Below are 23105 nucleotides of genomic sequence, written 5' to 3'. Positions count from 1 at the left end.
GTCCTGGCTCCTCCACTAACCACATGATCCCTGCCACCTTTCCCTGGGATCCGAGTTCTGGAAGCCTTCAGCACCATGTGAGAATCCAGCTACCCCGATGCTTTACCAAGACCCTGTGTGAAGACCCCTGGGGAGCGGATGCCCGCGTGCCCCTGCGGCTCCAGTCCCGGCTGTTCGTCTTCCCAGCCCAGGAGGCAGACAGGTGAGCTAGCACATCTTGCAGGTGACCCGGCCCAGCCCCCACCCACCAGGATAGCGTGCAACCCTACTGACAGGTGGCTCCCCGCGTCGTAAGGAGGAGGTGCGTTTATCTAGGTGGGTCACGAGCACCGTCCCCCCCACGAGCAAGTGCTTTGTGAATGCTAACTATGGTTAGTCACTCATTCAACAGATATTTCTTGAGTCCTGCCGCGTGCGGGGCACAGCTCCCGCCTCTGGGGACCACCCTCAGTGGAAGTTCCCGCCCTCATGGGGCTTGCGGTCGGGATCAGGGCCGGGCACGTAAGTGATGTGCGTGGCGTCTTTGTCCCTGTGCTGTTCTGGGGCGGTGTGCGCCCCACGGGAAGTCCCGGGGCCGCGGTCACGCGGCAGCGCGCAGCCTCAGTCCTGTGCCCCGGACAGCGTGCGTCCCTGTCCTTAGCTGTGCCCTGAACACACGGATGGCTGCTGGGACCAAACAAGGGGACGCCCGGGAAGCCAGCCGTGTGCCTGGTGCGTGGCACATGCTGGTGGGTGCTCACCCTTCCCAAGGGGCCTGTGCCCACCTCGAAAGGTGAAGAGTTGCCATGAAGACCTGGCTCTCCCTGGTCACTGCTTCCATCCGAGGTGCGGAGGAGGGCGGCAGGGTGGAGTATCTGCGGGGCCCTCACTCCCCCAGGGCAGAACCGGGGACAAGAACCCCAGCGGCCACCTCACAAGGGCCAGGCCTGCGGAGCACCAGCTCAACTCCAGCTGTGAGGCCCACTCTGTGCCTCGGTTTCCCCGCTCTACAGGGGCTCCCATGAGAACCGGCCTCCCGGCTGTCTGCGAGGACTCAGGGAGGTGGTGCTGGAGAGGCTCTGGGCCCAAGGCGAAGGCTTTCGTGCTAGCATTTCCTCTGCTCGGGGCCAGGCCGATGAGATCAGCCCCCTTTGTTTCTAGGAAACTCATGTGCAACTGGTTCTAATAAAACTGGAGCAGCCAGGCCCAGGCGGGCAGGAAGCGGGGAAGACCCGGGCTCCTCCTGTGGGCCCAGGAGCCCGGGTCACGCCAGGGCCCTTGGAGCCCCCTTCCAAGGCCTTTGGGGCCAGACGTCTGCCTGGCCTGGGGTGGTCAGCAGCGGTCCCGGGCGAGGGTCCCCGGGGCCAGGGTGCCCGTACTGCCCCTCTCCCTCCTCCTGGCGCTGCCCCTTTCCTCTTCTCCTGAGCCAGCTGCTGACATTGTGAGGAATTGCTCCCCAAGGCAGTCTGGAAATATGAAAGGATGCACTTAAGCAGCAATAAATCACGCTTTCCGTCCTCGATCCTGCGGAGGACGCTGTGGATTAGAATGTTTTCTGGGGATTAAGTGACCCTGATGACAGGCAGGGTCTGACGCTCCTGTGGTCAAGCTGTGCTGATGGACCGCCTCGGTCACGGCCCTGAGTGGGCACCTTTCCCTGCAGCGCTCCTGCGGACACGCAGATGCTGCTATGGGAAGTGGCTTACAGCATCCAGGTGGCTCCAGGTGCCCTGGGGACGCTCCCCGCCTAGCACGCAAGAGAGCACTCTGGAGAGCACTCGGCTGACGCCCGGGTGGCTGGGCTCCAAGGCGAATGCATCAGGGCGGAGCTCAGCCTCCCTCCGTCCCGTGGTGTCTGCGATGCGCCCAGTACCCGGGGTACTAGGCTCCAGCACTTAGCCCAGGCGAGCGGGTCCGGCCAAACACACGAGAACACCCACACTAACAGAATGAGGGAGAAAAACCATATGGTCGTCTTAGTACAACCAGAGAACACTTGGCAAGAATTCAAAACCAATTCACGATAAAAACTCTCAGCAAACTGCAAATGAGGAAGGTTTCCTGAACCCCACAGAGGCTCGCAGATAAATGGGCAGCACAGGCTGACCGGGTCCCTGAGCCTAGAGCCGAAGAAGAAGTGCCCGCTCCGCACCACGCACACTGCTGTCTGCTTAACGGGCACGGCCAGCGTGAGAAGGCCCCGCAAGCAAAGAGAACTGGAAAGAAGGACGAAAATGTCTTTCTTCATAAACGGCACGATTGTAAACATAGAAAATCCTAAGGAGCTTACCATGATACTACTGGAAGTAATAAGTAAATGCAATAAGATAGCAATATTCTGGGTCACTTTATAAGAAATTCAGTTGTGTTTCTATAGTTGATAATTGGAAAATAAAAATTTAAAAGCACCACGTAAAATAATATCAAAACCATAACCTAGTTAGGGGTAAGTTAAACATAAAGTATTGCGGTTTGAAAAAGCGTGCTACATAACGTTTATGGCTCAGGGATTCACTGTTTCTAAGATGTCAGCCTTCCCCAAATTGATCTACAGATTTCATGTAATCTTAATAAAATCTCAACAGGCTTTAACAACAACCAGAAACCCTTAGAAGCCAACTTGAAAATTAACACGGAAATGGAAAGACCTTAAGATAACAAAAACACGTTTGGGAAACAAGGATAAAATTGGAGGACTTACGTGGCCTCGATTTCAAGCCTTCTTATAAAGTCACAGTCATCGGGTGGCGTGGCCGTGGCACACGGACAGACACGGGGATCAGTGGAACGGTGCAGAGAGCTGCATGCACATGGTCAGCAGATTCCCGACCATGGTGCGAAGGCAAGCTGGGGGAAAGAGAGCTGTTTTTGACAGACTGTGCTGGAATGGGTGTCCACGGGGACCACTGCCGTCCACTAGAGGCATAATGCAAGCCACGTAGGTGATTTTAAGTTCTTGGTAGCCATACTGAAAAGGCAAAAGGAAAACAGGTAAAATTAATTTTAATTAATTAATTCTATTTAAGCCAACATATCCAAGACATTGTCATTTTAACATGTAATCAATAAAATCATCAATGAGGCATTTTACATTTTTTGGGGGGGGTTCCAAGCCTCCAACACGTGTTGTATATTTCACAAGGGCAGTGCATCTCAATTTGGACCAGCCACAGTGTGAGGAAGCCATCGCTACCTGTGGCCAGTGGCCACATTCTGGACGCTGTAGATTGATGGACAAAAAATGCACCTTGAACATTAACTCACACCACTTAGAAAATTAAGTTGAAATGCATCGTACACCTAAATATACAGGCCCAAACTATAAAACTCCAAGAAGAAAGCGTAAGAGGAAATCTTTATAATCTTGGGATAGTCAAAGATTTCTTAGATAAAAACACAAAGAGTGTAAACCATACAAGGAAAACACTGATAATTGAACTTAACCCAGATTTAAAACTCAGGTTCTTCAAAAGATACCATAAGAAAATGGAAAAGCCCATCCCAATTACTGATCAGAAAATATTCATGTGTGTATCTGATGAAGGACCTTTACCCAGCATATTAAAAAAAAAAACAAAAACCCCAAGCTCCAAAACATGTTATGCTGGATAATAATTCAATCCCCTGGGAAAAATGAGAAAAATGTTAGAAGATACTTCACGTAAAAAGTTGTCGCCAAGCACGCTGTAGATGCTTGGTGGCATGAATCCTCAGGGAAATGCAAATTAGAGCCACCATGAGATACAATCCCATTAGAGTGGCTAAATTAAAGAGACCGACAATACCAAGTGTTGGTGAGAAATAGAGCAATTGGCTCTTTTGTGGCTGGTGGGAACATACAATCACTTTGGACAACAGTTTTAGTGTTTCTTCTAGAACCAAATATACATTTACTGTATGAACCAGCAATTCATCTCCCACCCATTCTCCCCAAAGAAAGGAAAACCTATGTCCACAGATGGATTTGAGTGTGACTACTCATAACTACTTTGTAATTGTAACCCCAAACTGGAAGCCACCCAGGTGCCCATCAAGGGGTGAGTGGATAAACCCTGGCACATCCACACGGCGGATACTACTCAGCTATAAAAAGGGAAAAACCCACTACTGATCCATATAGAATGTGGGCTCAAAAACATCATGCCGGGCGAAAGAATGCAGACACACAAGACAACATTTAGCGTGATTCCACTCATGGAAAGCTCTAGAAAAGGCAGATCTAAGTTAGTGGCAGAAAGAGGAGAAGCGGTTGTTTGGGGGTGGGACTGGGGGAGGGGGCAGGGGTTGTCCGAAGAGGGGCTTAAGGGGACCTTTGGGGCGATGGGATGTTCTCTATCTTGTTTGTGGTGGTATTTCCAAGGCTGGACAGACTTGTCAGATCCTGGGGGAGATACACACTTGAAATGAGTGCTTTGTGTATGCGGATCACACCTCAAAGAAGTCAACTTAAGGATAGTTACCATTTCACAAAAAATTAGAATGCATCGATTAACATAAGTACAAAGCAAACATCACCGCAACCCTACACTTCAGACATAACCCTGTAACTATTTTGGAGTATGGCCAAAACGATCTTGTAGACGTTGTCCTTGTACGTCCTTGTACACAGGCGGGGTTTTACAAAACCCGAGTCCTGTCCCGTCTCCTATTTTGCAGCTCTCTGGTGCCCTTTAACAGCAGCTTCAGGACATACTCCCGCATCCATGGAAGCACTCCCATGCCACACTTGCCGTGGCTGCATTGGCGTTCATGTTGCCAGTCCCGTTGCTGGTGCATGTAGGCTGCTCCCCATCCCTTGCTGTCACAGGCCCGCTGAGCTAGACATTCTTCCTTGGTTGCGTTCGGGGCAGTGGCCTGGCTGGGTCAGTGTGGGGATCTGGACTTCCTTCATCCGTGTGAGAGATGCCCCGCAGGGGTGACTCTGAGAGCCACCAGCCGTTCTCCTGTTGTTTCCCCACCTCTGGGCACCCCATCCCCCCCGCCACCGCTACTCAGTTCTGCCAGAGACCAAGAACTCATGAAAACTTGCAGCCTCTGCTATTCTTGGAGGTGTGGGGGTGCCGGTGTGCTGGGGAGGGTCCTGGCACCTGCGGGGAGGCGCACTCGGGCTGCTGGGAGCGATTCTCTCCCTCGCAGGCCTGCGGGTGGGAGGCCCTTCTCCGGGCAGGGCCGGGCGGCTGGCCAGGCCGGGAGATACACTCCCCGAGCAAATTCCAGCTGGGTCGGGCCACTCCTGCAGCGTTCGCTGGGGCAGTGCCCGGGGACCTTGCCTGGGGCCAGGGCCGGGGGTGGAGCTGGTGGCCTCGGGCCAGAGCACACCCCCAAGGACAAACTCCCTCATCTTCCCCACCCAGCGTGTGACAGGCAGGTGCTGTGGTCAGCATGAAAGGTGAAGCCTTCCCAAGGTGTGTGCCCACTGCGTCTCTACAGGGCTGGCCGCAGCTGAGGAGAAAGGTCACAGAAAGGTCTCCGGCCTTTCCTAGCTCATTCCGATGCTCTCCCCGCACCACGGCGGCTTAGCCCGCGACCTCTGCTATGTGATCAAATGCGGAATAAATAAAAATAAAAATTTGGCTGCAATTTTCCGAGAGGCTATTTGAGGCCATTCTCCTGCCTCTCCCCCTGCCCTTCTCCATTCTAGCAGATACTAACGCTCCCCTCCCTTGGGGACAGATGATGATCCCGTGGTCTCTGCCCTCCAGAGGTTCATATTCTTTAATTTTTCCGTCTTTAAAAGTACTGCCAAGAGGAAATGATTGCACAGGGTAAAGCTAATTTCAGACACTGACAAGCAAGAGCAGGTGGAAAGGAGCTGTCCCTCCGCCATCCTTGACTCCGGGTCCCCCAAGCCCCTCCGAGGCCAGGGAGTCCTTAGGGTTCCCAGGCAGGTGTGAGCAGCAGCAGACACACTCATGCGTCACAGGGAGCCGTCCGCGTGCGTTCCTGAGGTTCTCCCTCCGCCTCTTCAGGCTCGCAGCCCTTCAGCAGGTGCCCTGGGGGATTCTGAAGTCTTCCGGGTTCATGGAAACACTTGCAGAAGATTTTGCGGGCTGAGGGCTAAGGGTTGGGATGCACAGCTTCCCTTGGTGACGCGCGGGCCCTCATCTGGGCACCAGGGGTTAACAGCGCCGTGTGGTGGGGCTGCTGGTGGCCCGAGAGCGCCCACACAGGCTCCCGGCACGAAGGCCGCCGCCAGGAGGCACTGGCTTCCGTCATCCAGAAAGAGCGGGTCAGGTGGCAGCGGACGTCAGACTGAGTGGAGACTTGGGAGGAAGGGCAGTTCAGGTGTCTCAGGGCCACAGGGGGCTTGCTCTGGGGGGGGTGGTGGTGGTTCCAAAGGTTCGATGGAGGGAAGGGCAGCAAGGTGAGCTTCATCGCCTTTTGTGAAATACATTTCTTGCCTTGGAAAGGAGTGACCTCCCCACTCCTAGGAGCATCCAAGCTGGATGACTCACGCACTGGATGAGGCATGCAGCTGGACTGGAGTCTGGACACACGAACAGGGCCTGGCCCAGTCAGTCCCTCTCAACAGTGGCTTCCCTCCATGTTACCGACCTCACCGTGGTGGCTTACTCCCTTTGCTCTGTGCCACGCAGAACAAGTCCGCCCCCAAGTCTGAGCACCGGGGACCATGGTGGCCGTCCTGTGAGGAGGGACTGATGGCTCTGTTGTTGGTGGGTGGGTGAAGCTCATCCTTTTGTTTCAAAGACACCCCTCTGCCAACCTTGGCCACCATCGCCTGTTCCTGCCTGGTGAGTGGGTGAAATCCAGGTGGGCTGCCTGGAAGGAGCAGTGGGAACGTGGGACTGAGGGTGACCCGTGTGTGGGTGGAGGATGGGCTGGGGGTGACAGGGGGCAATAGGCAGGCAGGAAGCCGGCAGCCCACCCAGGCCTCCGCCTGCACAGGCTGCGGTGGGCAGAAACGGCTTCCTCTCTTGCCCGGCGCGGGGAGAAAGGAACTACACACAGTTCCTGCATTGGGAAGGAGAGGAAGAGGCGAAGGTTGTGACCTATTGAAGGCGCTGCACTTTGCCCAGCGCTGGGAGTGATTTGCATGGGAACCCACAAGGCGGAAGCGATGTTTTAGCAGCTGCTTTCCAAGGTTGATGAACAGCAGAAGACATGGGAGTTAGGACAACAGATCCAGATTTCCGGTGCTCAAGAGCTCTTTCCAGGGAGGAGGCAAACACTGTGCGTGGCACCTGGAGTCTCCCGATGACATCCAGAGCTTTCGGGGGGGCTTGGCTTCCCGCTGCCCTGATAGCTGCATCCCCCCACCAAGGGGCAGCTCACGTCTCCCCCAGCGCTGCACCTGCTTGCCCCGTAGGATAGCATCGTCCCTCGCGGGGCTTGTCTGCAGATTTAATAGAGATGATGTGCAGAGTAGCTACCGAGTGTGATTTCAAATATCTGGATCTTGGAACTGAATCAGACCTTTCTAAGTGGCTTCCAGGAGCTCAGTATATTCAGTTGTAACAAGCAGACCAGTAAGGACTTGAAGCAGCTTCCAGTAAAGTGACAGCAATACCAGTATCACTTGGCGTTTGTACCTTGCTTCCTACAACGTGCCCTATGGCGCTAAGCGCTTTCTGTGGATGATCACAACCAGCCGCTGCGAGAAGCCTGTGGGGATGGGTTTATATTATACCTGCTGCCCCAAATTACTCAGCCTGCAGGTGCGTGGCTGGGGTCCCAGCACAGGCCCGCATGCTGCCTGTCCCCCTCCACCAGACACACCCCCCAACAAGCCAGATCTGAACGGCGGGGTGCGTGGTCTCAAAGGGGGGTGTGGGTGGATTCCTGGGGACCCAGAACTGTATACAAATTCATGTAAATATGAATTAGTTCTCCCTGGAAGGCAGCTCCATTGATTTAGTGAGATTTCTCAAAGGGCTCATTGGGGAGGTAGTCAATTGGTTGTCTTAGATTGGGTTCCCTACAGACAGACCCGAAGCAGGATGTGTGTGCAAATGGTAAAGGCCACGGGACAAACCAGGAGGGGTGAAGAAGGACAGAAGGAAAGACAAGACCCCAGGCCAGCAGCGATTTCCAGCAAAGTCCCGGCGTCAGCTCGATCCTGCTGGGGGCTCGGGGTGGGGCGGTGGGGTGAGCCACACCGCAGAGAGCAGCGGCCCCTTTTCCTCCCGGAGCCCTTGGAACCTCACGAGAGACCCAGGTGCACGGCCATCGAAGCAGAAACAGGGAAGCTGGGGGAAGGACACTGGAAACCATACGCCTGGTGGGACGTCATCCTGTTTGTAGGTTCAACAGCTGGGATGTTGGGGCTCGGAGGGCCAACATGTGCGTACCATGGAGCCGCCAGGAGCCAGGCACACTTAGTACCAACTACCTGGTGGCTGTGGGCGCATCTGTCCTCTGATCCTTGGTTCCCCGTTGGCTGACACACATGATCTCCAATGTCTGCATGAATCCAGAGCTGCAGCTGAGGGGTTCTGGCGGCTCCGGCTGACAGCCTCGGGGCACTTGGTCCCAGTTTGGCTGTGACTCTGTCCTGGCCAGGCCCACGTCAGCCAGGTTCGGCTGGCTTGTGTCTACAGATGCCATTGGGGGCATCACCAGGGTCCCTCTGGCCAGGCAGGACGGGTGAGGCATGAGTGCCAGGACTCCGCTCCCTCGGCTGTGGTCCGGGCTTACCCCGGAACTGAAGACAGGGCCGCTCTGCCCGCCATAGCCTGGTCTCCTCTGCGGTCCAGGGTGCAGGGCAATCAGGGTGAGCTGGGGACACCACTCTGGAGTGAAAAGCTGAAAAGAACCAAGTGTGACGCGCAGTCCTCCACTGGGTCCTGGTTAAAAGCCAGCCATAGAAGACATTCTGGAGACAACTGGGGAAATCTGAACATTGACCAGGTATCAGACGATTAGGGAATTGTTGTTAATTTTGCTAGGTGAGCTAGTAACATGGGGATCACACAGGAGGAGGTCTTTCTGTGATCAGGGATGCCTGCTACAATATTTGGGACAGAAGTGCCTGCATGTCTGTAAGATACGAGCGGTTCAACAATATCTAGGACTATTAGCTGAGCAGAAAATTTGGCAAAAAGTTCAGTGCTGAGTCTAAGTCACAGATATATGGTGGGACTCATTTGCTTTTATTACTGATTTTCTCTATGTTTGAAAAATTTCATAATGCCATCTCAGAAACTTGGGGAGGGTGGAGGACCCCTTGGCAAGAGCGAGACTGTGCTGAGTGCTCGGTGGGGGGAGCCCTCCGATGCCCGGGTCCCTGCTGGCCAGGCTGCCCCTCTCCCGCCAGAGGGGCCTCCCCTCCAGGGCCCTGAACCAGTGCACACGTTCAGACTGTCCCTCACAGGGCCCAAGTGCCACGCACGGCCACACCTCGTCCCCACGGTCCTGCTGCTCGGGGGGTGGAGCCAGGGTGCCCCAGAGCAGCGGCCCCTCTTCCTCCTGGGTGTATTCACATGTCACTGCTTGAGAAGTGCTTTCCTCTCTGGGGGGCTGTCAGAGAGTGTTGATGGGTGTGAGCTAATTATGGCCCCACTGTCGCCTGGGGGGGGGCAGGGCCGGGGGCACTTTGGGAGGTGATGGGGAGGGGAGGGCCATGCCAGCAGCTGGTTGCGGCAGGCAGGGCGCACAGTGGGCCTTTTCCAGCTTGGGTTTCCAGGTGGTCTCACCTGCCCTGCGCATCAGGAGCCGGGTGGGGTGGGGGGAGGGTTTACAATGCAGAGCCTGATTTTGCGGGTATGGGTGGGCCCGGGACTCTGCATTTTTCTCAGGTCCCTGGCAACTGAAGCTGATGCAGCCGGCTGAGGTCACAGGACGTCCTCTGCTTTAAGAGCAAGGCAGCTGCAGGGGAGCCTAATAATGGGGTTGAACCCTGCCCTGCCCCCCTGCCCCCTCAGAGTGGCCAAGGCACTGACCGAGTGTGAGCCTGCCAGTCTCGGGCCAAGTCCCTCCAGTGCTGCCTGGTGTGGGTGCATGCTGTTGGCCTCTGACCCTGGGGCCAGGGGTCAGCTGTCCTCCATTCGTCATCGTGACCTAAGCCACAGGGAGGCAGGGCCCCTTCCTGAGAGGAAACTAAGTGGGGGCAGCAGTGGCCTTGGACACAGAGGCCTTTGCTCAGCACAACCGGCCCAGCCTAGCGGGACTGGGGGTGGGTGAGGGGGCCGGCCGGGGAGCCCAGGCAGAGCAAACTCCAGAGAAGCCTGCCTCTGCCCTTGAGTGCTTGGAAACTTCCAGAAGGCTATGTGCGCCCCACTCTAGCTTTCCACAAGGGTTGCCTCCCCACATGGGTGACCAGGCAGGAACCCCCGGCCCCTGACCCTGTATAAGGGTTGCGCGTTGCTGACCCCACTATGGCCAGGCCTTCGGGGAGGCTGGGCTCCCTGGGCTCCGTGCGCGAGGTGCGCTGTGTTCGCCCTGCTCCTGCACCGCCCCCCGCCCCGCCCCGGTCTGGACCTCACAGCGCAGGTGGCACCTGTGGGTGGAGCAGTTTTCTGACCTGTTTGCTCGGACGCGGGGCTGTGGGGACAGCACGTCCTGCTGCTTCGCCTCCGTCCCTCCATCGCAGGCCTCCTGCTCTCCCTCCCTGCCTGGAGCACCACTCCCTTGCTGCGTTCAGGTGTGTGCTCAGAGCGGCCCGCGCACCCGACTGCCCCTCCCCTGCCTCGGCCATTTATTTCACGGCATTTACAACCACCTGGGCTCTGTTGCTCTGCTTTGTCTGTTAATTTGTTAAATTGCTTGCTGTCCGCAGCCCCAGCTGGAGAGGGTGCGCCCTGTGGGTGGCGGCGCTCGGGACAACTGTGCGGCAGGTGAATCAAGGATGAACAAGCAGGTGAGCCTTTAAATGCAGGTCTGAGTTCTGCGTAGCTCTTAGTTATGGACAAAATGCAAACCCACTTGTGAGCAGCACAACGACTATCACGTGGGATCCGCGATAATTTTGGAGATTGGAAAGAGGGCTCAGATACTTATTCCTTAAGCACTTCAAGAACCCAAGTCCAGAAGACGGCTATGCCCCTTTTGTCCAGCAGAGGGCAACCCGTCCCCAGTGGCTTGGAGTTCCTGCCGCGCTCACAGGGGCTCACTGCTTTTTTTTTTCCTCTTTGAACTTATTTTTTGTAATGGGAAATACCTTTTTTAAAAATCCCACAGTCCACACGAGAGGGAAAAATAACTTGATTTGATGCACAGGCAATTGGGAAATTGATTCCCTCTAAGTTTCAAAGCAACTTTTCTCTTTTTAGAACTCTGAGAGACCTGGGACACAGGTCAGATTTTGACTCGCTCAGGGACAGCGCGTGCCGCACCTAAAGATTTTTGAAAGCCCGACGGACCCGCAACAGCCCCTCTGCCGGCGTCACGGTCATGGAGCCCTGTCTTTGGAGCAGAGCTCCCCTGGAGATGTCGGCAGAGAGTCCAGGAGCCGCCCTGGCGGGGGAGGCAGGAAGCCTTGGCAGCATGTCTGGTCTGGTACTAATTAGCTGTGTGACCTTGGGCAAGTCACTTAACCTCTCTGGTCTGTTTACTCTTCTGTTTAAATGGGGCGCCGGATTAGCTCATCGTGAAGTTCCTTTGAGCAGAAAAGTCAGTGGGGAGGGGAGAGCAGCCTTGGAGAGGTACTTCCTCGGCGCCCATGACTCATGTGGGACACGGGGGCAAATGCAGTGCATCTGCAGTCAGTGTGTGTCTCTGACTTTGCATACAACTGAGGCTGACCCTTGGCCCTGACACTAGCTCAACGTGTGACCTCTAGGGGCTTGTTTCTCTGAGCCTCAGTTTACCATCTGCACGTTGGGGACATGGTGTACCTCTGCAGGGGTGTTGTGAGTTTTCAATGTGATAACAGATATGAGTGTGTGATGGTGGGGGACACTGGAGAAAGAATCTCAAACAATCTTTTCTCTCACTGGGGCGTAGATCACATAACATACAATTCACCATTTTAAAGTGTACAATTCAGTGAATAATCTTTTAAATAGAGCTTAAAAATAGGAAAACAATGGTGAGAACCCACTGTCTGTCAGGGTCTGTGCCCGATGCTCTGCACATTGTGTCTTTCATACAACCCCACGGGGAAGGGCCTTGGCAGACGAGGAAATGGAAGCACAGAGAGGTTGAGCAACTTTCCCCAAAGCACCCAGCCAGGAAGGGGCAGAGCAGGATTTAAGCCCAGGGCTCCATGGCCCAGATGCAGGAGGCAATGGCCCCAACCCCCCATGGCCGCTTAGCCACCTCCCTGGCCTGGCTCAGGAGCCTTGGGAAGGCGGCGGGGTGAGCAGGCCTGGGCGGGGCCTGGGATGATGGGCAGGACAGCAGGAGCCGAGGAAAGTCACTTGACCTTGTCATCCCTCCATTTCCTGCTCTGCCCAAGAGGAAATGTTTACACAGCATCCCCACACAGACGCTCCACAGGCCTGGACTTGGCAGTAATTAGCTGAACAATGAGGGTCCGGTGGCTACGTAGTGGCCCAGGCACTGGCCTGGGGGTCAGGTGGCCGGGGGCCTGGCTCCTCCCTGACAAACTTGCCCCGTGACCCTGGGCACAGCCCCCAGCTCCTGGGCCTACTTCACCCAGTGGGAAAGGCAGAGGTTGGTGAGCTGGCCTCCCGGACCCCTCTGCGGCCCCGTAAGTGGGTGACGCACCTGGTGGTGACGTGGGGGTGGGCAGTAGGGCTGTGTCCCGATGTGTTCAGTCACTGGGGTCCCCGCATCAGCTCAGAACTTCCCCCACCATTTGTGAAATCTCTTTTCTGGGGTCTGTTCATTGATGAGTTAACGCACTGATCAATGAATCAAACAAGTGTGGATGACACAGCTATGGCTAGCTGTCCTCCCCAGAGCTGCCCCTCCTTCCAGCAGGTAGAAGGGTCTGCAGGGAGCCTCCTGGCCGGGGGCCACATCTTCCAGACGTTTTTCTGGCAGCCAGGTGGGGTCACGTGACTCATCCTCACCAATCGGAGTGAGCAGGGAAGGTGGCGGCTATTTCTTACCAAGGTATTCAGGAAGTGGGCTGTGTTCTACATATTCTCTGTCTTCCTCCATCTCCTGGCTGGATGCCAAAGGATTGGATCCCGGGACTGCAAGGGCACAAACTGGAGGGAGCTCCTGAATCACCGGGTGGCAAGAGCGGATGCTGACCGAGAACTTCCACGCTGGACTATCACATGCGTGAGATGTGAACTTCTGCAGTTAGCCCTGCCTTAAAGTCTGGGCCAGCCCTGGACATACAGCTGTGAACCAGACAGAGAAGGTCCCTGTCCTGGGTGGGGGTGGGCAGAAGAGGACACACTCAGAACACAGGCAGTAGGATCTTCAAGACCTTGTGATTGCTGGCATGCACCCATGTTGTCCCAGCAGCCTTGGGTGTCCATGTCAGCAGGCCAGAAAGGTGGTGCCTGGGAGCCTGGGCAACTCCAGTGCCTGGAAAGGCAGAGCCTTCACTAAATATGGGTTGTGGAATATACATCAGTCTCTTGTGAGTTGAGTTATCATGAGTCTTTGTGCATTGGGTCAGCCCATTTAAGAATCATGGTGTGCAAAGCTGAGACCCTTATCTTAGGCAAAGGTGGACAAGGCAAAGTTTGGTGGTGAGCCCCCACATTCCCCTGGCAGCCGATTAGGTCCACCAATGAGAGGCATCTCGGTCTGCACGCAACCCCTGAATCTGGGCCTATGTTCTCTGCTATATCCCATGTACTCAGTAAGTCTTTAAGGAAGGTTGATCGAAGATTCTCAGTCCCTGTCCTTGGAGGTGTTGTGTCCAGATGGGGAGAGATGGTGTCTTCATTTTACTCCCCCACCAGGAGTAGACCCTGAGGCTAGGGTCTGAGTGCTTGCTGCATATTTGTGAGGACATCGACAGGGTGGTGGGGAGGTGAGACAAGGCAACAAACAGAGTTACCAAGGTAGCGCCCTGTGGGTTCCTGGAGCCGGGTCCTGTGGGGGTCCTTCGGGAGAGGGTGTGACAGGCTCCCCACTGATGTCCCAGCCGAGGGGCGAGGCACCAGGTGTTTGTTCACTGACTTCCATCTCCCCTCCATCGAGGACGGCTCCCGAGGGGCGTTAATACCCCAGCACCTGCAGCCTGCCTTGCTCTCAGGTAGAGCAGCTGTTTCCAGATGTCTGGGACTGATGTCACAAACGCGGGGGGCTGACAACAGCAGAAATGTATTCTCCCATGGTTTTGTGGGCTGGAAGTCTGAGATCGAGGTGTCGGCAGGGCCACGCTCTCTCCTTGCCTTGTTCCTGGCTCCCGTGGTGCCCACCGGCCCTTGGCACCCCTGGCTTGCGGCGGCATGGTGTGTGCGTGTCTCCGTGTTCACACGGCCTTCCTCTGAGGACAGCAGGTGTCGGGCTTATGGCCCACTCTGACCCGGTACAACCTCATCTTAACTAGTTACATCAGTAAAACCCCTATTTCCCATGAGGTCACACTCACTAGATTCTGCAAGGACTTGCGTTTCTAGGGGACATTGTTCAACCCAATACATCACGAAGCCCCCGGCACAGAGACGGGCCCTGGCAGTGGGAAGTTTTGAGCACTGAAGGGGAGGGTCCCTCAGACCAGGAACCCAAACCCCAGGGTTTCATCTGGGGGCTCAGTGGTCAGAGGGCTTGGCCCTCGTATTGGGATCTCCTTCTGGAACAATCCCTGCTTTCGATCGAATGACTTCTCCTTTGGATGACCACATGCCCTGTTCCCTTTGGTCAAGGCCACCGGTTGGGCTCCAGTGGGTGCGTGTCTTGATGAGACACTGCACACCTGTGCACTGAGGGGATTTTAGTGTCTCATACACCCGACAGCGAGTGCAGGCTCCACCACTCACTGGCTGTGTGTCCTTGGGCAAGTTACTCAGCCGCTCGGGGCCTCAGCTTCCTCATCTATAAAACGGGATTGATGCAGAGCCCCTGCTTCCAGGGTGACTGTGAGGATGGATCAGACGAGGGGCTCTGCCGCACCGAGGCTGGCTCCTGTCCGCCTGCCTGTGGCTTCGTACTTGTGGACAGCGCCGTCGGACTGGCGCTGAGTGCCACCCCGAGGGACACCACCTCCGGGGTGCGGGCAGGGATAGGGCTGCGTCTTTGTCCCATCCGTCATCGTCCTCTGCCCGGTTCCTCCGCCAGCGTCCCCGAGGTGAGGGGATGCCCTGTCTCTGTCTCCCAGGCCACCTTCCCCCCCAGACAACCTGCCCGTGTGTGGACTAGAGCAGAATCCACCTCGGGCAGCACGGTGATGGGTGCTCCTTCCCGAGTGACTCAGCGTGGGAACTGCCCACCTTGGGTTTCCAAGCCAGGCTGGGCCTCTGCAGAGCGTGTGTCCCCTGACAGGTGACAGGACAGCTCTGCTCTGGCTTCGGCTCAAACACAGTCCGTAGACGTTGGCTCCAGGTCACACTGGCCCCGCGTCTTCCCCCGCTGCAGATCCTGGCCAGCGGCCTCCCTGGGGCAGGGCCGCAGCTGCCCCGTACCAGCGCCCCTCCCCCCCGCCCAACCTCTCGGAGACCCTGGCCCACCGTCTGCACAAGCAGACGCCAAGACCTGATGCTCTCATTGAGCAGTTTGGTGCAAGCCTTAAGTGACAAGTGTCCTGACTTTCGGGACAAGGTCCAGACTTGGTGGGGCTGTGGCCAGTCCCGCATCTGCCTCCTCCTCAAGCGCAGCCTTGGCCCCTGTGGCCCCAGGAACGCAGTCACAGATGCTTGCCTCCTGGGCAACTACTTGAACTTGTTTTTCAAAGGCCCAGTTTGCATCCAGCCCAGGAACTCGTCCTCAGCACCACACCAGCACAGGACGGAGTTTGGTACAGGAGTCACGGTTCGTCACGGCTGCCCTACTTGAAGGCACGCTCCAACCTGCACTCCCTTGTCAAACCCTTCCAGCAGGTCCTGCAGCGGGCGAGGCCGGTGCTCAGCTCTGACAGCCTGTCCGCCGAACTGTCGCTGACGTCTGGCCCTGCTCCCGATGGCTGCTACCTCTTCTCTAGCACTTGTTGGACGTTTTGAGTATCACCCCTTCTGGAGGGTAAACATTGGCCCATTTCTCAGATGGGAAAGTGGAGGCTTAGGGCTTCACCTAGCTAGGAAGGGGAAGAGCCGGGTTTAGTACCGGGGCAGCCAGATTCCACTCCCAGGTCCAGGAGCATAGGAAAAAGTCTTCCCTCTCCCAGAGAGGCGCCCCCCGACCCGCCACGTCCTGCGGCCCGGTCACCTCAGCCAAGCAGGGTGTCCGCTTGGTCTCCGGTGCCCCGGCAGCTGGGGATCCCAGCTCGCAGAGGCAGAGAGGTGCTGAGAGGTGTGGTAAAAGCAGCCAATGGTTGTCTCATTCGGGGTCTTTCCTTAGGTGAATAGGCCGTCAGGGTCAACTTTGAGGCAAAACTTGATATTCTGGAGGGGAAACTACAGGGCCCCTAGGAACATCACTGACGGGGTTATGCTGGGATCTGCGTGGGTTTGGCAGCAGCCTGAGCTCAGATGCCACACAGACGTCCCACACGGGCTCCTGGTAGCCCAGGACGAGGGGGCTGCGGGGCCGAGGGCAGCGTGCGTGGGGAAGGGAGACAGGCAGGGAGAGAGGCCAAAAGGTTAGTTGGTAAAGGTTACTGATAAGCGTGCAGGCCTCATGGGGGCTCCCGCAGGAACCATCCTCAGGACGCTCGCCTGCACTGCGGGAAGGTCCCGGCGTCCCCGGACGTCCCCCTGCAGGGCCGGCGCGTCCCCTGGCCCAGGCGAGAAGCAGGGAGAGGCGGGCGCCGTGGGGGACTCAGGTGGCAGAGGGGCTGTGGGCAGGGCACCAGCCCAACTCCACCGAGGCGCCTCGTCTTTGTGCCCCGCGTACTGTTTTCCAGGTATTTTTCTTTAAATAGCATGGCTATAGAAAACATTCAACTACATAAAAGGAAACTCAGTACGAATAATAATTCCCGAAAAGTGACGAATTTGATACTTAATTCTGCATTTTTTCTAGTAAGCCTTAAAATAAATATTTTACCATTAAAATAAAAGGTTTGCCCGTTGACCACCTAAAATCACTTCCCATTACCACCCAAGGATCCATGCTGTATGCTTTAAAATGCTGCATTATCTTATCTGTGTCCCAAGACCAACCCCTTTTATGGATGGAGAACTGGACTCGGAGAGGGTCGGTGATTCTCTTAAAGACACACGGGAAGTGGCAGAGCTGACGGATGCCCCGGTCTCCAAAGCCTACAATCTTTCTACTGCCCCGCAAGAACAATCACGGGCGTGTTGAGGCACCTTGCTTGATGCCAGGCAATGTTCTAAGGGCTCCAAACACAGCAAGGTGTCCCTGCCACGACCACCACAGCTCCCCATTAGCATCCTCGCTGTATTATTTGATGACATGTATGAGATTCTGTGCTATTTTGCTTATGTCTGCGGCACGTATCACTACCTCCACCTCCAGAGGCGGGAAGGAAGGCATGGAGAGTTTGAGTCAATTGCCCGAGGTCACACAGCATGGCTGGTCCCTGCCGGGTTCCAGCTCTCGCCTCTGTCCCCAAGACACAGAGTTCCAGGAAGTGGCTCTCCAATTACTCCGCTCAGGGGAGGAGATGCACGGACAAGCAGCATCCCAGACCCTGCCATGAAGCTAGCCTGGGATCCTCCGGGGCGCCCAATGCCTCATTCTTGCTGCTCTGAAGTATTGTGCATCATGAGCACAACCCGTGGGTGGTGCTGGTGGTAAGCATTTGGTGGTTGCCCGCTCTCTGCTGTTGCCAATAGGGAAGGCATTATATGTGAGAGCGAGTTTTGATGGAAGGTCAGACACTTGATGGGCAGCAAGAAAAAACCACGCACGAGAGAAAGCAGCAAGGACACAGTCTCGACTGGCACTTTGCCCCGTGACTGTGTGTGTGGCGCGGGGTTGGAGGCAGGGGTCGGAGGCAGGGGTGCCATGGGATGGCTGGGCATCCTGACAGCATCCCGAGAGCACCCCGAGCTTCCTGGGGTGCGGGAGGAGGGCCCAGATCCCCACACGGCCCAGACGCCCGCTGTGTTGGGGGCGCTTGCTCTCCACGGGCAACGTTTTAGTATGAATTTGAATGTGCCAAAAGAAAGGCGAGCTCCCACTGGGGTCCCTCCAATCCTGACCACCGGGAAGTGAGGAATGTCTATCTCAAGGGGGCCTTGTCAGGACTGGGTTATCGGAGCCGGGCAGCAATGGCCTCGGGCTGCTGATGGACACCAGTAGTTGTTCAAGCATATAATGACGTGTCACCCGATGGGCCGCAGGTGTCCAAGGGGGCAGGGAGGGCCGTGTGGCCAGAGGCAAGGGCCTGGGTCTGATGCGGAGGGACTGTGACACACAGAGCTGACTCTTCTGGTGAGAAATAGGGGCAAACTGTTCTTGTGTCTTTTATCACATTCACAATTACTTTTCTTCTTCAAAAGGACATGACATAAGACTTAGGAAAATGCAGATTAGGGTACGAATGTTGGGGTGGGAGATGCAGCTGCCGAGACCGATGTGTGGCCCCGTGTGGGTTCCCACGTGGACAGCCCTGCCGGCCGCCCCAAGGGGCTCTCGGCTCCCTGCCTGGACCGTCGGGGGAGCTCTGCCCCAGGGACTAGCCCGCTTGCCCATGCGGTCTCCTGCTCTGTAAGGCACCCAGCACGGCAGCCTTCCCCTGGGGTCTCGCCGCTCTGCTCCTGCTGGCGCTCTGGTCACCCCCAAATACGCTGCTGGCTCTCAGAGCCTTGTCTCAGGGTCTGCCTGCGGGGAGGCTGGCGTCTGTCCTGTGCGTGTCGTCCAGCAGTCCCAGCGCATGGTCTGGAGCCCTTGTCCTCCTGGGGGCAGTGGGGCTCTGGCGCCAGACACGCTGGGCCTGCCATCCCAGCCATCGCTGAACTTGGGGCTTCCCTGACCCAGCTCCCGGTGTCCAGACCAGTTTCTCTGTGGGCAAGAGCCACGCTTTGAAATGGGCAAGGCTGTAAAACTTTCACTGTGTTTCTTTTCTGCTGGTGGTGGGTTTGTGCGGCTCTGCGGCCCGCTGGGGGCCGGGCTTCTCCTCCGGACGCTACAGTCCATCCCGGGCCTCTCTACCCTGCGCAGTCCCCTCCAACTCTTTTCTCTTGCATTTAATTACTTCACCTTTTGGCCTCATTTCAAATGCAAAGAAGAATACAAATCAGGACGGTGATGCCAACCACACTCTCCTCCCAACAGCCCAGAGGGGCAGCCACTGTCCGCCCCGGGCAGCGGATGGAGACACCGAGGCCTGGAGAGGGGAGGCCCGCTAGGAAAGGCAGAGCCAGGATTCGCACATGGGCAGTGCAGGCCTAACACCCCGTGTGGTAAACATATTCTTTCTGAATCCAGATCTTGGACTCCGAGGCCAGTCCAAGGGTAGCTGGGGATTCGGCTGTCCAGGTGCACGGTGGCGGCATGCGTCGGGAGGTCGCGTTGAGCTGCAGTTCCGCTGCACCTGACGAGGGAAGGCACGTCTCCCCGTGGGACGGGGCTGGGGCTGTGGAACTCCTCCTGTGCCGCCGAGTCACCTGGGCAAGGGCACTCAGGCCTGTGTGCCTTCCTGTCCTTACGGGGGGTGGCGGGTAGCCCACGTCTTTGGGTGATGACATCACGCGGTGCCCACGAGAGGCCCTGCCAGCGTCAGCTCGCCAGAGCCAAGAGCAGGGTGGATGGTCGGCCCTGCCCGGCCTCCCCCCACTGATGGGCACTGCCAGCGAGGCGGGCGTGGGGAGGAGGGGAGGGTGGGCAGCGTGGCTCTCCGGGGAGAGGCTCCCTCTCGCTATCTTAATCCCTGGAGGCAGGGAGAAAGATGACCCTGTGGGAGGGCCTCCTGTGCACCTCCCGCCCCCGAGCAGCACATTCCTGGGACGGCCCGCGCTGCCCTGGCAGGGTGGTCTCTCCCCCGCAGGCCCCACGCCCACCGCACTGCGCATGGGGTGAGACCCCACATGCCGGTGGGAGGAAACACGCCCGTGTGCCCACTGCTTCGGAGACGGTGCAGCCGCGTGGGGAAGGCTCTGGGCCTTGGTGTTGCCGTCCGTGAAACGGAGTCGACGGTACTTAGCGGACGGGGTGTGACCGCCCCTTCCTCTGTGTCATCACACCCCCAATTTTAAAGCCCCAAATATTCTGTTCCCAGGCCTTCTTGCCGTGGGGCATGGAGGGGTGAGCAGGCGCGGGCCGGTGGGTCTGACGCTGTGGTTCTGGGTCTGCCCGGTGCCCCTACACTGCTCCCGCGTGCTGTGCTGTGGCGGGTGGGCTTCTGCGGCCCGCCGTGGACGTCATGGAGCAGCGCTCGGCCTCTGTGACCGAGGGAAGGGACTTCTGTCAGCTGGGGTCCCTCTTACAGGCCCACCCCCTACCGCTCCGTGCGGACCGGTGAGCTTTCTGAGCCTCACCTCCTGTCCTTCCCACGGCCGCCCCCGAGCGAGGTGGGTGCCACGACCACGCCCGCTCCACAGGTGAGGAAGCCCGGGCCGAGGCCCACAGCCACGTCGCTAGTGCGAAGCAGAGCCCTTTCTAGGGTCACAGGCCTGACGGTCCCCAAACGCCAGTCTCCCAAGGGCCCAGGACAATTTCCCCGGCTCAGAGGTGCCACTTTTCCCTGGGGCAGCGTTCTGCACGTGGCGGGGTTTTACTGGATGCTGACTTTTAATGGATCGACTTTTTTTTTTTTTTTCTGGGTGGATACCCCAAGAAATGTGGTTCTTATTAAGAGGTGAGGCCGGTAACAGTGACGTGGCCTGCCTCTGATTCTCTTGGAGCTTCCTAAGGTCACACGATCGGCCTCCCGATTTGGATTCCCCAGTACTGAAAGGTCTGTGTCTTCTGCGAGGAGACCCTCATCCTGCCCCAGAGTGGACCACAGTGTTTGAGCTGGAATAAAATAAAAGGTCCGCTCTGAAAGCGTTTTACCAACAACCGTCACATGGAATTTCTGCGCATCCATCCGGAGTGTCCGCTGCCCCAAACTCAGTGTTTTGACAGCCGATCAAAGCAAACCCGGATTTGTCTCCCACGACTCGGGGGGCCGGGGGAGAGGGTCAGGCCCTGAGTCCCAGGCGGGGGAACAGACCCAAGCTGCCTTTGTGCAGCATCTGGGCGGAGCGTGGAGGGTAGGCCCGAATCGGCCCGATCCCTGTCCGGTGGCGGCCGTGCCCAGCCCTATCCTTCCGCTACGCATTTGCCCCTATTGTGTGGCTTCCCTGGCACCCGGGCAGACCTCGCTTGGCCACCATGTTCTGGAAAAGCGTTCTCACATTTTTCTTCCAGGACGGCCTCAGACATAAACAGTCCCTGGTGGTGGGCATCCGGCCTCCGGGGTCCCATCGGTTCTATCCGGTGTTTGTCATTTCCCCGGAGACGGCCGGGGCTGAGGGGCGGGGTGGGCGACAGGCATGGATGTGTCTGAGGAGCGGTCGGCCGGCCGGCCAGCCCGCTGTTTATTCGGCGTGGCCATGTGACTTGCACATCCATCCCATAACAGGAGCACGTGAGGCTCCTTCTGTTTTCCTTCACAGGAAGTTTATGGCTCGGAGGTGGAGTGCTTGGCATAGGGCTTCGTCATCACCCCCTGCTTCTGACCGCCTTTGAGGGTTTAGGGGACAGGAACCCTGGTCCACCTTTTCCCGGGAAATGGGGTCGGAGACAGCTGGCCTCGTCCAGAATCGTTCTGTTGGCACATGGGCCCCTGGGGACGTGAGCGTGACCCCTGTGAAGATGAGCACAGGGTTAGTAAGGAGCTCAAGGTCTGGCTGTGGGACCTCAGATAAGTTTGAGAGCTGGGCCTGCTGGGTCCCACGCTTTGAACGTCGGCTGAGTTGAGATGGTAGCGTGTCTGTGTGGGTCCGAGTGTGTGACACTCCAGTCTGGGGTGCTCCCTCTTCCCCCCAAAGAGAACCACTCTGGCAGGCTAGCAGGTGGGCTCTGGAAAGCCCTTCCAGGGCCTGCACGAGGGGGTGGGGTGGGTCGGCTCCCCACGGCCATCCATCACCCGGCGGGCTGACAGGGTGTTAGCATGGCCTCAACAAGAGATAGCAGAGAAAAAAATGGCCCGCACAGACGATGCCTTTATCTGGCCTGATGTCTGTGAGCCCTGTCCAAGCGGGGGCCCCTCCATTAGTCAGACCATCTGCAGCTGCCCACCGCTCGGGCCTCCACACGCCCCGGCTCCTCTCCCCGGCCCCCTCTCCTGTGCCCGCCGGCGCAGCTCTTGGTGAGACTGTGTTGTCCAAGACGGTACTAGTGCTCATCTGTGTGGGGGCGGGACAGGTGATTCCAACGATCTTTGTGCACTTGGATGCACTACGTAATTGAATAAAACAAAGCAATACTGTTTTGTAAGCTAATCGCTGTTGGTGGATTGGCCCCTTCCCTAGACAGTGGGCAAGATCATCATCGTCATCATCGTCATCATCGTCAGGCTTCCCTTGGGTCCTGTTTGGTGCATCTCAGATCATGCTAAGATGGGCGACAGTGAAAGCGCAACTAGCTTCCTGGTTGAAGAACTCCTGAGAACAGCTGGTTGTTGGGGTGCGGGCGACACCTTCAGGTGCAGCTCTCAGGAGCTGGTGTCCCACACGGAGGACAGAGGGCGACGGAGGAGTGGGCGGTTTGTAACATTCTGAGTGGCCAAGGGGACCCAGCATCCTTCCTCCGGCTCACTGCTCGAACATGTCTCGAGCATCTCCTGGTGCCTGGTGCTGGCTCCCTGAAGGCAGGGCGAGGGGGAGCGGGACTGCGGGGGGCAGGTGGGTGAGTGGCACGTGCATAGCCTCTGTGGGAGCGCTCCATCCCTGGGGGTCTCTGGGGTGTCTGCAGTCCGGGGAGCTGGCCTTTGGCTAATGACATCTGCTCTCAAGGGGACCACGTCGGACGCATCCCAGCCCAGAGGGTCCCTGTTGGACTTTATCTCCCAGGTGGAGGGGGCAGCCAGGGGCCAGACCTCCCAGCTGCCCTGTGGGTGATCTCCACCTGCTTTAAGCAGGTGACCCTCCCCAGCCAAGCAGAGGATGATGATGATAAGGAATCAATCATGTAAATAGCAGTGCAGGTCTCCCTTACAGCATGCTAGATCCTCTACAGACACCATCCTTCAGTCTAACCCTGGAGGGTCCCTGGAGGGGCGTTGGCATCAAGCCCGTGGCACAGTC

At 57.3% G+C, this 23105-nt stretch overlaps 1 long non-coding RNA gene across 1 annotated transcript in view; it reads right to left on the bottom strand.

Moving 5' to 3' along the window:
* Nucleotides 1-2686: 2686 nt before the first annotated feature.
* The window catches only part of LOC145717716 (uncharacterized), a 94109-nt gene continuing 73690 nt past the window's right edge, over nt 2687-23105 (bottom strand). The window contains exon 3 of the long non-coding RNA XR_014141113.1: nt 2687-2947. This is a non-coding gene — a long non-coding RNA (uncharacterized LOC145717716). The remainder of the gene's footprint in view (nt 2948-23105) is intronic.

Source organism: Leptonychotes weddellii, chromosome 16 (genome assembly GCF_054177405.1).
Source record: "Leptonychotes weddellii isolate Sample4059 chromosome 16, ASM5417740v2, whole genome shotgun sequence".
NCBI lineage: Eukaryota > Metazoa > Chordata > Mammalia > Carnivora > Phocidae > Leptonychotes > Leptonychotes weddellii.
This window is presented reverse-complemented; position numbering and strand designations above follow the sequence as displayed.